The following is a 17,079-nucleotide window of genomic DNA, read 5'->3' on the forward strand; positions in this document are numbered from 1 at the left end:
GGAAAAAAAGCTTGTTTAGTGGACTAACTTTGCACTTGAAGGTATGCCCGTTCACTTACGTTTTAACAGGTCTGACGCTGCTATGCGCCCCGGCTGTATCTAGGCTAACGGCTAACATGCTAACTATTATTTTTATGTCACTAGTCACTTGAAACAAATTTAGGACGATAGGAGACAGGTTGAAATAAACCAAAATTTCCCTTTAAGTTGTGAATTCTTTCTTTACCCTGCCACTAGGGGCATAGGTGACACCATACTGTCATATTAATCACTGCAAAAAACTGCAAACTTTGGTCTTAACCAAAAAGTAAATAAAATATATTCATAGTGTTATATTTGAGAATAAAATTAAATTTAAAAAAAAAGGGGGGGGGGGGGGAAGTCGCTTCAAGTATTGTTTAACATCCTGATATTTGTTACGAAGGTGGTGATCAGTCTTTTCCTGAAAATTCCACCCAGTTTTCTGGAAAATTGATTAAATACATACAAGACATTTAACACATGGTGTTTTTTCTCTCATTATTTTTGAAGTTTTTTTAAAAGGAAGCTTTTACCATATGTATTTAAAGTTTTTCGTTTTTGTGTATTAAGAGCTTACTGTGAGAAAATATTTCACTTTTCAACATAATTGTCTTTATTTTCATCAGGTTAAAACACATCAAAGTTTACTTAGAGTTAAGATGTCATTTGGCTAACTTTTAATATATTTTCCAGATTTTAAATGACAAAAAAAAGACTATATTATTGTCATTTAAGGAGAACTGGCCCCACTTGTGTTTGTTGTTGCTTTGGATCACTTACAGTTGTTGTTACTGTGTGGTTTTGTTCATCAAAATGACAGGGCGTCGCCTGGACAACCAACTGAAAAGTGATCAATAGAAATATGTGCCTAAAAATGGAGCTCACATTCATCACACCAGGGGTTAAAGGCAACATTTGGTCGAGTGTATTGACAAACCCCTGTCAGCTTCAATAACTGAAGCAAGCAGCTGAAGTTGGTGTGTCTCATCCATTAGTTACCATGACAACCAAATTATTTAATTAGCAAAGACAAAACTGAGGGTGCTGCTGTCCCAGCTGCTTAGCTTGGCTGTGGCAAACTGGTGTCACTGGGAGCCCAGTCATACTTCCAGGAGGGTTTGCCAATGAATACCTACAAAGCTGTTCTCTGTTAGGAGCCTAAATTTCAGGAAGGGTTGGACTACTGAGCCGACTGAACATCAAGTAAAGTGCTACATCTGTCTGAACCCTTTTCTGCACATTTAACTGGGAATATTTTACATTTAGGAAATATATCAATATATAACATCATCATGTGTCACAATTTTTCACTGCAGAAATTGTTATATGCCAGTTTGTGAGACATCACCCAATCCTACCTCCCAGCACTGTGAACTTCAGCCCAGTCCATGTCTGTGTACACTGATCTATTTTTACCAGCTAGTGAGGCCCACATACAGAATCCATACTGCTGCTGGATGCAGTGCTGGAAACATGTCCCACATTTCCTGCTCAGAGATACATGTCCACCTCTGTGAGCTGCTCATAGTGTGGCTGACTCGATCTCACTGTCAGAGGGAGAGGAGTGAGAGGAAACGCTCTGTGAGGTTGTCAGGGATATAAAGAGAAAGCTTTATTCTTTACAGCTTTGTGGGAAAGATCCACACACACAGGTCAATATGTGACCTTTTTTAACAATGGCTTAAAGCAGAAGAGAACATCAGCTGTCAAAAGATCCACTACCACTAATGGCCACTACTGCTACCAGCATAACTCACCTGAATCTCCAACCAAACTGTTTGTGGATTGTGGGTAATATAGGAACCAGGTTTTAACAAGGAAGACATGTGTATGTATGTAGACAATGTCTCTGCTTCTGCTGTTTTTTGCTGGTAAGTCAGTGCTCTGTGGTATACTCACAGAAATAGAATGAGAGCAGAACAGACATTCCCATTCAAATCAGTGCAGCAGGATGGTCGTTTGTATAATGTTGCCATTGCAACCATTGTAGTGGGCTAACATCCATATAAACAAACCAACTTGCATCATTTTCATAAAGAAAGCTACTTTACACTACCAGCTCAGCAGCAAACAGCAGACAGACACAGCTAGAGACTATCTGGCAATATGTTTGTTTTTGCTGTACAAGAATAGTTTCCTTCAAGGACGCAGTTGCAAGTGAAACATGTATTGTGTCATCTGCACTACATCCATGTTTGTCTACAGTATGTGGTTGGGCAACTTTTGTTGCATGTTTGGACACTTACTAGTGACTGCAGGTAACTGCAGTAGAGTTCATGTTTTCTTATCCAGACAGTCTGTGATGACTTGTACTAAACGTACCTGAGATGAGAACTCATTTGAACTGACACATAAGCACAGATTAAAATTTTGTTTCAATGCAAACAGGGTGAATCTGCAGCATTTTATCATTTTTGTTTCAGCCTCAGTTCGTTGTTTCCAAAGGGGCTGTTTTTACATTAAATACTCGCATGGTGCATCTTTAAACAGGAGGTCTTAATCTTTCCACAGACTTGAGGAAAATAATACATTCATCTCTTTTATCCAGCAAAAAACAGTCTCCTGCTCGAAGGCTAAACGTATGTTTTCAGCCTAACAGTGAGCCCCAGATGATTAAAAGTCATTAGATGTTGGAGTACTCATTAATTACACTCATTATAAAACATAACCAGCCCTGATAAACCTGTAATTAACCTCTAAATTACTATGTGAGCCATTTAAAAATTGTCTGGAGCAATAAATTGAGGGCAATATGATAATTATGAGTTTTCAACAGTGGGGAGGGGCAACATCTCTTCTTTGTAAATTGTGTGATTTATGTGTGTATCTTGGTTTGGTTTCCTGTGTGTCAGTTTTCCACCTACACGATGACGGAGCAGAAAAAAGTGCCCTAGCAACAAGTGCAACACCACATCATACCTGCACATCCAGGCGAGATAAACGCGATATAAACAAAAGGTGGAAAGTAGCAGGAATGCAGAAGGGCGGGTACAGGGTCAGAAAGTGTACATTGCCCAGATTGATGGTGTGACACATGTGTGAGGCCCTGTTTCTGAACTGCATTCCTTGTGCAGGGAGGCCTCCAGGATAGGGGCTTGCTGCAGTATTCTTGTGCCTGCCTGTTTAATCACATTTACAGGAGGCCACAAGCAGCGGCTGGGGACAGTCAGGCCGCCTGGACCGGACTCAGAAGCTCACATGGCATACCATGCTTGCTGCTGCTGTCTGGAACACACAGGCACGCCTCTTTCCTCCTAAATCGTAACACAAACCAATACCAAAACCCGTCCGTCAACCCTCCCCCCGCCCCATTATGGGCCTCTGCTCCTCCCTCAGTCCGCCTCCGTGCTGAATTCCACTCCAGGTCTTCTCTATAGCATGTTCCCTACTTCGAAAGTAGGTCACTGTTTGCTTTGTATTATTCAGCAACTGGAATGATTGTGCGGTGAGGGTTCTTGACTGTGATCTGGGTGACATGCAGCCAGCCAGTGGTGTGTAGAGCAAAAGAGAGAGAGAGAGGAACCCACCAGGCAACAACACACCTCGTCCGGTCGATAAAGATAATGTTTGGCTCTGCAAAACAAAATGAAATGTCAGCGTCAGTTTTGCACCCTCACGCTTAAACTGCAACCTCAGTGAGTGACCCCTCTGCCCACATCGGCCTGTCCAGTTCATGTCACAGAGGAAACAGATGGATCCTCATTGAGCAGTCATGAGGAGGTCGGTGAATAAACAGTAGCTAAAGCTGTGAGCTAAAGTGAGGGGAGGTCACAGTGACCGGGGGTCATGAAATCTTTTTACATGGAAGCATGAAATGAAATGAGGCTTCTGCAGACACACACATCTAGACGAGACAGAGTTCATCTCATCTCACCGCTGCCCCTGCACAGCCTGCAGTACAGTGATAAAATCTGGAAGGAGTTTGCTCCGTGTGTGTGTGAAGGTATATACTGCATATTTGTGCCCACTTGGTATAAAATATTTTCTTTTTTTTGTGCTAAATGAATCTGTATTCAGTCCACAGGGGCATTAGCCCAGGCTGGGATCCTACCTGGAATGCAGAGCTGTTACGCAAGTCAGAGAGGACTTTGGATGATCTGTGATTGATGCACTTTGTGGCATATTTTTTTGGACCGGCTCCATCTGAAAATACAGCAGTGACACATGCACACACACACAGAAAAATACACACACTATAAAATTGATTGGTGGCGATGCTAAGCTGTGTGTGTAAAACTTGGTGAACCCATGATTATCATATGTTGAATAACAGATATGTTCTGAGAATTTTTCAACTGTCATTCTCATGGTTAGGGACTGTACGCAAAATATTCTTTTTGCCAGAGAGGGGTTGGTCTTTGGAAGAGCGGGGCAAGGTTTTTATAATGTTCTCACCACAGATTTATGTTTTATTTCAGTTTGAGATACACAGAGCCGCTGCATGTCCCAGATTAATTCAGTCACTGAAGAGGTAATAGGCTACCTGTTCAGTTAGTAGCTGTTGTTTCAAAAATAAAGTGGCTGTAATGCTGCAATCTTTGGGATGCAGTACTCTAGGTGTGCCATCATTTCTAATGTTAGATTTGGTGGATATCGTGGGAATTGTTCTATAGACATAGTAAAGCCTTTACACACACAGGGGGTGTTTTTCTGTTTGTTTCTGTGCGATTTATTCGTGCATCTATTTATTTTTTGTAGAACTGTTGTTTTTGTCATGAGTAGCCTACCTTTACACTGAAACTGAATATTATGTGCTGAAAAAGCAACATCACATTGTCCGTATACTTTTGTGCATTGTTAAAGAAAATCATGAAGGCTCTGTAGTCCGAACCAAGCATGGATGTATGGAACCAAGGCGGCAAACTTTATTACTCCTTTAAACCTTGATTGTTTTTACCTTTCACAGTAAAAGCCCCAAACGTAGGCTATACACTACAAAACATTTTTCCAGAGGGAACTCAGATTCACTCAGAGCATTTCACCTGGAGGAAACTCAATAATAATGTTGTTAAAACTAGTTTATAGATTCTACAGTAATTACCAAAGATAATGTACCGATATATATCTGTGGTAATGACCATGTTTGAATAGGATAAAGTCAGTTTTTGTTTGCGTTGAACAGCACAGGGACATAATGCTAATCCTATACTGGGCACATTTGGCAGTAACTGCTCTTCCTCTCTCGTCTCCATCACCTTATCTCTTTCTTTTTCTCTCAGTCTCCATCTTGTCTGGCATCTCTCCCCTTACCAAAGCTACACTTTAATTGATTAAAATCTATTTAATTTTCATTCATCTCAGTGAAGCAAGTAAACACAGGTATAATCTTGCAGTGAAAATAAACATTCATAGTGGTGAAAGTGAAATTCATTAGCCAGCATCATGAGGGGAACTCCACTAGTAAAGTTCTCTAGTTACCTGTAACAAGCTTTGCATGAATTCAGCTGTCTGTCCACTTTTCTTGAGTTGCTGACATATTCAGAGAACCACTTTGTTAAGTAAAGATTTTGTAGCAACGAAAAGATTTTTCACTTTACCGCCCACACAAAAGCAATGATGGTGATCAGATGAGCAAGTCAGTAACTTGGCATTGTACAATATCTTTGCTGCACCTGAGTAAAGTTATTTTTAAGCAATAGCACCTTTGCATATGATGTCATACATCGGTTAGCATGGGGGCCAGGCAACTGGAGCTAAAGACTATCAACGCTGCACTGATTTGCGATATTTTTTGATTCCAACTGATCAAAGTGGGAAAAAATAAGGGCCACTTTAAATCCCAAAAACAGCAGGATGTAAAGGAGAGAAGTGAAGTAAAAAAAACGGAGAAACAGCGGTAGATGTGGATCCAAAGCCTCCATCTTCAGTCTGGAGAAGTGGAGTCAACTAATTTGAAACTTAAACAATAAAAAGTTGTGTTAAACACGCCTCGAGGTAGATGCAAATACAATGTGTTGTGACAATTTCTGTTTGTTGTTAGCCTTGACCCAGATTTTTAACAGCATTTCACCAGACGTCTGGGAACAGTTTACCTAGTAAATGAAAAAAAAAAAAGTAGCTAAAGATCTTACTTTTTTATGTAGTCACATTACTTTATTTCCAATTCACACAGTATATGGATTTATCACTCTCTGCCCTCCATGTGAATTTCATGCGTCATAATAGTCACGTGATTGCTAACGAGCTATTATTTCACAACTTTTATGGTACACCTCAGAGACAGTACAGAAGTTGGGACCTCAGTAGTGGGTACGGCCATGCCTGCTCTACACTGAGTAGTAGTAAGACACAATTAAAGACTAGCTGGTAGACATAGTGGAGCATTCAGCAGCTAAAGAGCTAGCTATTTCCCTCAGGAGTTGGTAGTGACCAAAAACAGAGCTAAAAGAGTGAACAATAGGGATCAGTTGCCCTCACCACCCCGATACTTTTTATACAGTCCATTAGTTTCTCTTGTTCTTCTTCTCTTGATTCAAATTATTCACATTTTATTCAGGCTGAATAAATAACCTTCATAATAACCACAGGTGATGTAAGCTGTCATCTCGTTAATGCCACTGGCAAAAAGGCCAAATGCCTCCAAACACAAAGCCTGCAGGTTTTAAACTGATACACTGGCCAGAATAAAGACAGAGCATGAGCGGGGAAAAAAACATCTCTTCGTTTCCTGCTGCGGTTCTGATAACCTTTTCCTTTCCTCATTAACAGACGGAGATTACAGATGTTCCCCTTTTTTGAAGTCTGTTGCGGTTTCATCTCAGCGTGATAAAAACCCATCAGACAGGCTGTCTGATTGACCTGCCTCACCATTTGTCGCTCCCACTGTCATCTTTGTAACTCATCTTTAGTTATTAAATTTGGTAAATAGTATGAAAAGTAGTCTGTGGCTCTGGGCTCCAGCGGTTGCAAAAATGCTTCAACAAACCACATAAAAGCAGTCCCTTCATATCATGTCTGATACGGGAGTGTCATTCTGTTTTGGTGTTAAGGAAAATGCCTCACCCAACAGGTATGAAGGTGTGGATGAGAAAAGCACATCAATAAAAGATGGCAGACATGTTAATAAATACTGAAGGTGACAGTCTTTAATTAGCCTTTCACATAACATAACAACAATGTGCTGCCTTAAAAAATTGAGTAGTGTCAGATTTGATTATTGTTATTAAAGTCATGTAAGTCTCTCTGACGTGTGAAGTTGTGTGGCAAATCCTGTACAGGAAAACTGAGAGGAAACAGAGACAACAACTATCCACCTTTAGCTGCGATCCTGTCCTGTCAATGAGCGAGTCTGCCCCAGAAAATTGACCGCACTGGTCATTTGTTGAAATGGTTAAAGTCAGACTAAGGCGTGATTTACACTTTTGCAGGTCTCATATCTGGATTATAACCAGATGTGACGAAATACATTCAGTCACATATCTGTCTCTGTTACCTAGATTCGAAATCTGACTACATCCATCTTGGTTTTCCAGTCCGAGAGAAGTGCTAATGAAGCTCAACCTGTTTGGCTAAAACTAACACAGAAGATAACATGCTCTAATTGCAGATCGTCAAATACCAACAAATTATCACACCCACTCTGTGTCATATGGCGATATGAAGGCTACAAAGCTGAAATACATTGTGCTATGAAATGGTCGCAGTTACATTTAGGCAACAAAATTAGTTAGGTTTAGAAAAGAGGAACTACTGATGGGTTAGTTGACAGCCTGTTGCGTCTCATAAAGAAATTGAAGGCTGCCCTCAGTGTCAACATCACACACTGACAGGTGTGACAAAGTGGCGATATTGGATGTCCTGGGAAAGAGAACAGGCTGGACTAAACATTCTCAGTCCTAGGTCCTCATCAAATACTGACTCTTGGTCACTGGCCCTGTGCATCCAAAAATAAGGCGCTAGGTACCCTCCTGCATCGGTTTTGGATGTTCAGGAATGATGTGTCCATCTCATTACATGCATTGTGTCTTTTTAAAATAAGAGTCCGTTCACAGTTTTCTGCTTATTAAATGCATACAGTCTTTCTTGTGTTTGAGGTGTACTTTCTTAGGTTTAGTCAACAAAAGTACAAGGTTAGGTTTAGAAGAAACATCACAGCATAGTTTGCCATACACACTTAGAACAAAGCTGGCCTTTTTTTTCCAACATGATCACAAACATTCCCTAAACTAAGTAAACAACCTAACAACTGAACCAAGTCTTTTTAATTATCCAAACAGAACCAGACCGTAAGTAGAAAGATGGAAGATCAGCCTCAACCTCCCAATTAATGTGCCACAGTCAGAAGCTCCCACGGTCCTGAACATCAAATAATGTCAAAAACATCAGCATGTTTTTGATCTTCAAAAAATTTTAATGCCCGCAGGAAAAGGTTAAGTATACATGATTTGATTTGCTAAAATAAACCATTTTTCTAACTGGCAGTACAAATGGATGAAACAATCCTATTTCACAAAATTGCATGAATTTTTTTTCTGCATTTTAGCATTAAATCCTTTCAACGAAGCAAAAAGGAAAGAACACCATCTTAGCATGGTTTTAGAGGGAACATGCAGCCCACACAGCTGCCTGCTTGTCTCACTGTGTCTTTGTTGCCTGGCTCGGTGGTGTGTTTATTGCTGGTACTGTTCTCTGCCTCATCCTCCACAGGGAACAACAGAAAATCATCCAAAATGTCCTGCAGAGCTGGAGATGGAGGACGCTGTCTGCTTCAAAAAAGGTAAAAAAAAAAAAAAAAAAAAAAGGACCAACAGTGGAAGTGGTGCTGCTTTTTTGAGGGAATATTACTTTTTTTAGTCTAGTTGTCATGTTTATTGACAACTAAATTAAATTAACTCTGTGGCAACTGCAATATGATGTTCACATTTTCTTCAACATAAAAAAATGATGTGCAAAAGGATTCAAACTTTATGGTCAAAATATTAGCCAGTCCCAGGTACCCAGCCAAAGTGGGTTTATTGCAGTTGAGTGTTAACACAGTTGGCTATATTTGGACAAAAGCTAGTGTAGTAGCAAGTCGAAGCAACACAACCAATAAGAGGCCTATGGTATAATGGATGGATGGCTTATAATAACCCATGTGACAATATAATACTTGTGGATGCCGATGCTTTATTTGACGTTGTTTGTTATGAATTCTAAACTTGTGTGAAAACTTCTCTAAAATACAAAAAGGGAAACAGCAATGCAATTTGTCAGTTGTCACCATTAGTCTATTAAGGCCCAGACAAATCAAAACAACTTCAATGACGGCGACTTTTGCATCGCCTCACATCACCTGTGTCTCGGCTAAAAAGTTGCACTGAACACACAGCCAAGACTACAGCCAATGGCCAACTAGCACGTACGATCTGCGCCTGCATGAGTGGAATTAACTCTCAATAGCAGCAGGCGGTGGTAGTCTGTCTTTGTCATTCAAAAAGGGAAACCAGAAGATTGGCAGGATGGATTTTAGACACCAGTTAGCAGTTAGCACATTAACAGCCAGTGTTTAAAAAACAAAGCATATTTATGTGCGCTAACATAAGACAAAGAATTGCGAACTGTTTCTGCTTAAGAGCTCGATGGCTAAAAAAATAATCTTACCTAAAATAACGGATATGCTTCAATCTCACATCCTCTTGACTTTAGCTATTCGTTTACTTTGCTCAGTGTGGTTTCTCTTCTTGTGCACTGAACTGAACTGCCAATCAGAGTGATTTCATTGACTGTCGGGCCCCGCCATCTGCAACACTGATTCAACATGCTGAATTGACCAAAATAAAAGCCGACAAGGGCTGACAAGTAGCAAAGATGCAGGACACACTGCAAAAACTAGGTAGACAGATCCTTACCGACAACCCAACATTGACAAACTGCAGACCGTCAGCTTGGTGTGTCTGGGTCCTTATTCAACAGTCAATTTTCTTCTTTTGGCCATTCACAATTTTAAATAAGAAAATATCTGTGATATGAAATCTGCAGAGAATTGCTTCTCAGTTACCAGCTGGTCATTGAGTGTAAAACAGTGATGAGGTTAGTCATATGATCAATAATGGATGGAGTCTCGTCTGCCTTATCTTCTCTGCAGGATCCTGTGTGCTGCAGACTGACACTGCTGACACAGTCGAGTCATAGGGCCAGTGCTGAACCTGCAGCCGCCATCTGCTGTGTGCCCTGAGCGGTGTCCTGAGCCCCGGCCTTAAAGAGACACAAACCAGAGAAGAGTCTTACCCCATACAACCCCTGAGTGCGGCTTTTACGCATGCTTACTGACATGCTTACTAACCCAGCTTCTGCCTCAGGAGTCAGGCGGAAAGACATGAGGAGATCTGTTTGTACCAACAGCACCATCACAAATTCACAGAATTACGTCAGACTTCCGATTCAGTATTTTATTATAGTAGTAGTGTCACGTAGATGGTGTCTCTCTTTTTTAGATGGCAACAATAAAGGTTGTTCACAACTTGCAAAAAATACTGCAGTTAGTTCATTTAGTGAGCATAGGCCAGTTTAACCAAATCTTCATCATATAAAGACCATGTGGTGTATGACATGGACTTTGAGTTGACATTGTTATACCAACTGCTTTTAGCTTTTTGCAACTTTATTATCTCATCATTGTATTTGTGATTATCTGTTAAAAATATTTAACATTTTTATGTTTACATTTGTTTTTATCTGTGTTTCATCTGTTGCCATTGTGACACTTTTAGTTTTGCTGTATGGGATCAATTAAATCTATCTTTTTTGATCCTATGAAGGGAAAGAAGAGTTTTGCGTACATTTTTGTGGTTCCCTAACTGCCACCACCTGTCTGTTGAAGGTGTTTCTGTTTTCATTCTATATGGATGGCCCTCAATGGATGGACCAATTTCTGTTTATTTGAAGAGAATCCTTTTCCTCCACACCATGAGACTTTTTGCAGGAAGGAGCTTGCAGGTTTTTAGAGGGGAAATGTAAAATCATTCTATTACATCACCTGTACCAGAGCAGCAAAACTCACTTCTCGTCAGGTTCTTTAAGCCTCTGAAACAGCTTTTGGCACATTGTAAGAGACTAAAAAGCTCAATTGAAAGCTGCATTTATGTAAGAAAATACATTAGCAGCTCCTAGTGATTCATGTTTTATTCCAGACTGATACTCCTCCAGTAGCTGTTGAGGAACATCCTCCCACACTGTGCTGCGATTATTGTATCAGTCAGACTGATGATAACAGAAATAGCTGCATTATTGAAGTCGAGGTGGAGGTGGACGAGCAGAGGGTTAAACTGACTGCTGCAAGCAGAGGATGGATGCAAAAATGGTCAGAGCAAGTTAAAGAAAGCACGTAAGTAAGCCATCGTCTAATTAAGGGGTGATTGGCTCAGAGGCGACCAGTGTGCAAGTGTATAAGTGAAACTAGGTCGCGTTTACCAGAATACTAAGAGGGACAGTACGTACTCCCCTCTGATCCTTTGAACCACAGTCAGGGGAGACGATGTTGCCTAGAAACAGAAAAAATGCTTATTCCTCAATGCAGTCCTCATTGTTATTGTTGCAACGACATCATCACAGCTCTTCAGTCTGTGTGATTCTGCAGACTGAAGGCAGATTCAGAGTACAGTCTGGGAAACAAACACACAATTTGATGTTAACGTAATTATTTGGAGGAGAACTACAAGTTACTCAACCATTTATTCTGTCTGGATCACATGCATCTGCCATGATTTTCTTCTGAATGAGGTGACATAAGTGTGGGTTACGAGAACTAGGACTAATCCTTTATTCTTGATGCAGGTTTAGTCAAGTAGGAGCATGTGAAGCACATGTCAGACACGCATTCACGTTGTGTAGCAATAACACAGCTGCATTCTGCAAGATGCAAATAATAAATAATATATTGATACTTTTTCACTTCTGGTTCTGTGTAACTGTGATGATAGAAGGTGCCCTCCAACACATTTAGTTGACTTGTTAAGATTTCCAGGACACCAGAGGATTTACTTAGTAATCCTCCCGTCAGCCGGTCAAAGCTAGCACTCAACTATTTTGGCTCTTGTGATACTACACTGTACTATTCCTGTAATGTTTTTAATTGTGGCTGACCACCTGTGCAGGAATACAGTTAGGAATACAGTATGGGTTATCATGGGGAGACTACAAGAATTGTGACTGTTGTTTTAACACATTTTGATTGTCTTAAAAGTGCAACAAAACTAAGATTTTACAATAAATTAACAAAACCGTTATACAGATGAATAAATATATACTCACAGTTATGATAACTTGATCATTATTTAAGGTCATTCATCAAGCAAAAATACTTTTAAAATGTGATTATTTGCTTTTTTCTCAATTATATACAGGCTGCTCTCATGCACTGTTTGTACGTATACCTACAAAAAATAATTCACGATAATTTTATATAACTCATGTAATCAAGAGTCAGTAATTCGTGTAAACCCATTAAGGAAGGCTGCGATCATGTGACCAATGATAAGGAAGAAAGTAGTGGAAACACAGAAAGTCCATGTAAGGACTTTTTGTGTTTCCAAGCCCATTGTGGTGGTGGATGGGTCAAACCACGCAGGACTTTCCCCCAGGAGACTGGTGTTTGCAACTGCGTGAAATGAAGTAAACTTTGAGTTATTTTAAGATACACTGTCACCATGTTTCTTTTCCTAAACCTAACATACATAACTTTACTTGATTAAACCTAACCTAGCTTTTGGGGGTTTGGACTGTAAAAATGAGTATTTTTTCACAACTTTCTGACATCAAAATTATGCTTGATTAATCAAAAATTGTAATTTTTATCCTAAGAATGTAAATATAAGTTTATCTGTTATCTGCTGTTCAGTTGATAGTGAAGTCATCTCAGTGCCAGTTTACCAGCCAAACCTCCAGCTTTTCATCCTCAAAAAGGTCACAAAAATCCAAAAATGGAAGTTGCTCATATTTCAGAGTGACAGTGGTCCAGCCTGTAATCGACACAAGGTTACAAGAGGGAGATTATAAAGGGCAAAGCAAAAAGGCCAGAAGCAAGAAATGGAAACAGTTGTACATTGAGTGCGTTCAGGTTATGTCAGAGACTCATTACCACATATTGAATATTCTGCATTGACTTGCTCCAGCTTTTCATTGAGACTATATAATGACATATTCTGTCCCTTACTTTGTGTATCATTGAGCAGATCCAGTTCCATAGTTGTTTGTGCTGTGACATTAGCGCCTGTGTGAATCACTCAGCCTGAGGGCAGGGTGGCGAGCCTCCAAGGGGCTTCCGTGACAACAGCCGAAGGACACCCTTCCCAAAACCCACACTTATACAATCACACACACAACTCGTCCTCCTGCTCCTCCTTCCCTCCTCCACTCCAAAGCCTTGGCCGGCTCTGTAGACTCTGGCCTGGCTCTGCTCTGGCTGCCCAAAGGCAGGAGGAAGGCACGACCAGGGCAGCAGCTGCTGTTGTCATACCAACACTGGTACACCGGAAATAACAGACGGGCCTGAAGGACGCTCTGTGTCTTGTCCATTTAGCTGGACAAATGGCCCATCAGTCTCTGTATTTACCTGAGAGAATACAGTTCTTAACCCATTTAACTAAACAAACCTGGTTCTGAGTAGACGGGCATAAACATTAGGGGATTACAAGAAATCCAGTTAAGATTCTTGGCTCACTCCCATATTAAACTAGTTCCTGCAGCATGGAAACTTCCCTCACCTTTGGTTCAGCCCAAGTATGGCTTAAATTGGAGCTCTGCCAATAGCTGGATTAACGCGTACACACAAACAAAGTACACTCACTGTATCATTTCAGGAAAGCTCCTCTAAATGTAAGCAGTCACGAAGGCTGTCTATTAGAAGCTGTAGCCAACATGCTAAAGCTAGCTCGAACGATGATTGTGTTGTGCATGATAACCTAGATAATCAATCCAATCAAAACAAAGAGAGGCAAATGAAGCAGCACAGGTTATCATCTTATGCAAAACATCTAACACTGGCAGCATTCAGCGGCAATGCAGGAAGTAGGGTGCCATTAAAATGAGGGTGTGGCGGTTAAGGTAGATAGCCGATTCCATATTGGCATCCTGGTTTTATTATTAGAACAAGAACTCGGTTCATGAAGATGAAAGTAGGACAAAACTATTTCTGTTTGCCAGGGACAAGCAATCTCGCAGCCCACTGGCTATCGGTGTGACAATGATTTAGCCTCTGGGAACAACAGCCAATATTTCAGGGGATCCGGTGTAGCCAGCTGGTGTAGCTGATTATCCACATAACAGATAACAGATATCCGGCCAAGATTCCCTCTTCTGTGTGCCTGCTATGATTACCAATCTTGGAACCCATTTGTGATCAGTCTGACAACAATTTATAAACAGATATCTGCAAATGAATGCAAATAAATGTTTAATAAAGCTAGTTAAAGACTAAATTGTTGGTTAGACAATAGCCCATTGGTTCTGGTATTGCATTTTGGCCAATGCGTTTCACCACTTTTGCTCCTTATATGGACTATTTACCTGCATGGAACCAAAGCCCGCTCAAACCTGACTGGTCAATACTACTCCAACAACAAACAGAAACCAGAATGTTTCTGATAGTAAAATCTTGTCCGCCGGTCCCAAGTGAGGACCAATTAGGCAAGTTCCAAGTGAAAACCAACAAGTGAACACCAAGAAATCTTTAGGCAAGACCCATTAGTCCAGCCTGGCAAGTTCCAAGTCAAAACGAACAAGTTCCAAATCAAGTCAGTGGTCAAGAGCCCTAAGTTCCAAGTCAAGACCAATAAGTCAAGACAGTCATGGTCCAAGTAAAGGCCAACAAGCAAACACCAACAAGTCCCAAGTCAAGATCAAAAAGTAAATACCAACAAATTCCATATATAGTCAAGTGGTCAAGGCCAACAAGTCCCAAATCAATTAGTCAAGAGTGACAAGTCCCAAGTCAAGACCAACACGTCCTAAGTTGAGTCAGTGGTCAAGACCCACAAGTCCCAAGTCAAGACCCATTAGTCAAGACAGGCAAGTTCCAAGTAGAGACCAACAAGTGAGCACCAAAAAGTCCCAAGTCAGGATCAGAAAGGTAGCACCAACAAGTCTCATGTCTAAGGTTAAGGCCAACAAGTCCCAAGTCAAGACCAATTAGTCAAGAACAATACAAGTACAAGTACCAGTCCTAAACTTTACTTTAGAGTCCTAAACAAGTTATTTTGTGCCCCTGCTAGTTTGATTAGCAATTAATAAATTTAAAGATGAAAGAGTCAAAGTTGTTTTGTTCGCTGGTTCATGACTCAAGTCTTTCTCAAGTCCAAGTCATGTGATGCAAGTTTGCAGCTCTGTTGAAAGCCACTACTATTTTCATGTACAAGAAGTCCTCACACTTTTACCTACTGATAGTGATTGTTGTAGCATCAATCTATCTGCGATGTTGGAGAAGCCAATCAAAGCCAAGTCAAGTTAATTGTTGTGGATAATCACGTATTCATTCCCTCACTGAGGGATGCCTCGGCTCAGCACCAATAACTTCAATCAACTGAACATTGGAATGGGAGCAGACAGCAGTCGTTTAATGAGGCGCTCTGCTGGGTCCAAATTGTTTACGCTCTGTGTCATGGAAAAATGAGAGGGCTAAATTAAAATGGCCTGCTGTGCCGTGTGGACATTCTCTACCTGTTTTCTGCTTTCTGACTCACACTGCTCTTCTGCAAGAGGCATAAACATGGAAATACACTGACACACATGTCCATAACATCAACACAACAGGGGTTTTTTTTGTTTTGTTTATGAGATAGGAGCAGAGGATCGGGGAGAGACATGGAAACAATGCAAGGAAAACAGAGTTAGAAAAGGAATAAAAGAGAGTAGACAAAACAAGGGAGAGACAAACGGCGAAGAGAGACAGAGGGCATGTGCTTGGGAACGTGTCAGTCCATGCTGACAGCATGTGACTCCAGTCTGAGACCAGAGCACAGCAAGGGGGTGTGTGTGTGTATTGTGTGCCACGTGAAGGCTGGCGAGGTGACTAGGTGACATAGACAGGATACACCAACAAAAGGAGATGATGCACATCAAATGACGACTCAGCATGGAAGACAAAGTGGGAGAAAATAGACACACATGTTTGACAATATGATGAAACACAGCTCTTTCATTGGGGTGAAAGATATTTTTACTCATGGAGACCAAATCTATAAATAAATAAGGATTACAGAAATACAGAAATAAATACACTGAAAGATAAATAAATAAAAAAAATGTTATTTATTCTGTCATTTATTAATATATGCTTTTTATGGGGGAAATTCAAATGCATTAATGTTTTGCAAACATTTTTTGTTTGTAGGTATCGGGGTCTCTTTTGGCAAACCTAGTACAAACCATAGTTCAGATAAAACAAAATGCATGTTGTTTTTTGAAATTCAAATAATATTAATAATTGACCAGGTCATAGAATATTTTGGTCTCTACATTTATGTTGAGTAAATTGTCACATGAAAAATCTTTGGCAAATGATTTTTGTACAATAATAATGCTAGCTTTCCTCAGCGTTGTAGTGTTGGGTTTGTGCATTCAATGAGTCCTTGTATGTTTATGGAAGCATCTCCCCATTCATTTATTCAGATTCTTCCTTAATTAGTCACCTGTCTGTATAAATAGATCAATTTAATTTGATTTAACAGGTTAGGTCTACATATCTCATAGAATACAAAGTACACCTTTAGTGTTCAACACAAGGAAATGCATCACTTTATGGATAGAAACGCCACTGCAGGAATGGCAGAAAAGTCCATTTTGAGTGGCTTTTTTTTGCCATCTAGTCTTGTGGAATATGTGCACGGAGCAGTACAGAGACAAAAACAGGACCAATAATGCATGGCGACCAACAAGTTGTTGGCCTGTCAGGTGTGACAAGCCAACCATACTTGAGGCAAATTCTGGAGTGGAAAAAAAACGTAAGGAGTTTCACAAACACATCAGAGATCAGGGAGGTTCTCAGAGGAATGGATGGACTGCTGGTTGACTAAGTACAAAAAGCTATGTGGAAATGAGGCGTTAAGCTATTATTCACAAGATCCATTGTGAATCCTGCACCCA

The 17,079-nt window shown here is 40.4% G+C and overlaps 2 protein-coding genes across 3 annotated transcripts in view; both read left to right on the forward strand.

Moving 5' to 3' along the window:
* The window catches only part of mmd (monocyte to macrophage differentiation-associated), a 194,560-nt gene that overhangs the window by 86,601 nt on the left and 90,880 nt on the right, over window positions 1-17,079 (forward strand). The window lies entirely within an intron of this gene.
* The window catches only part of LOC126405769 (uncharacterized), a 118,631-nt gene that overhangs the window by 57,318 nt on the left and 44,234 nt on the right, over window positions 1-17,079 (forward strand). The window lies entirely within an intron of this gene.

This window comes from Epinephelus moara, chromosome 18 (assembly GCF_006386435.1).
Source record: "Epinephelus moara isolate mb chromosome 18, YSFRI_EMoa_1.0, whole genome shotgun sequence".
Taxonomy (NCBI): domain Eukaryota; kingdom Metazoa; phylum Chordata; class Actinopteri; order Perciformes; family Serranidae; genus Epinephelus; species Epinephelus moara.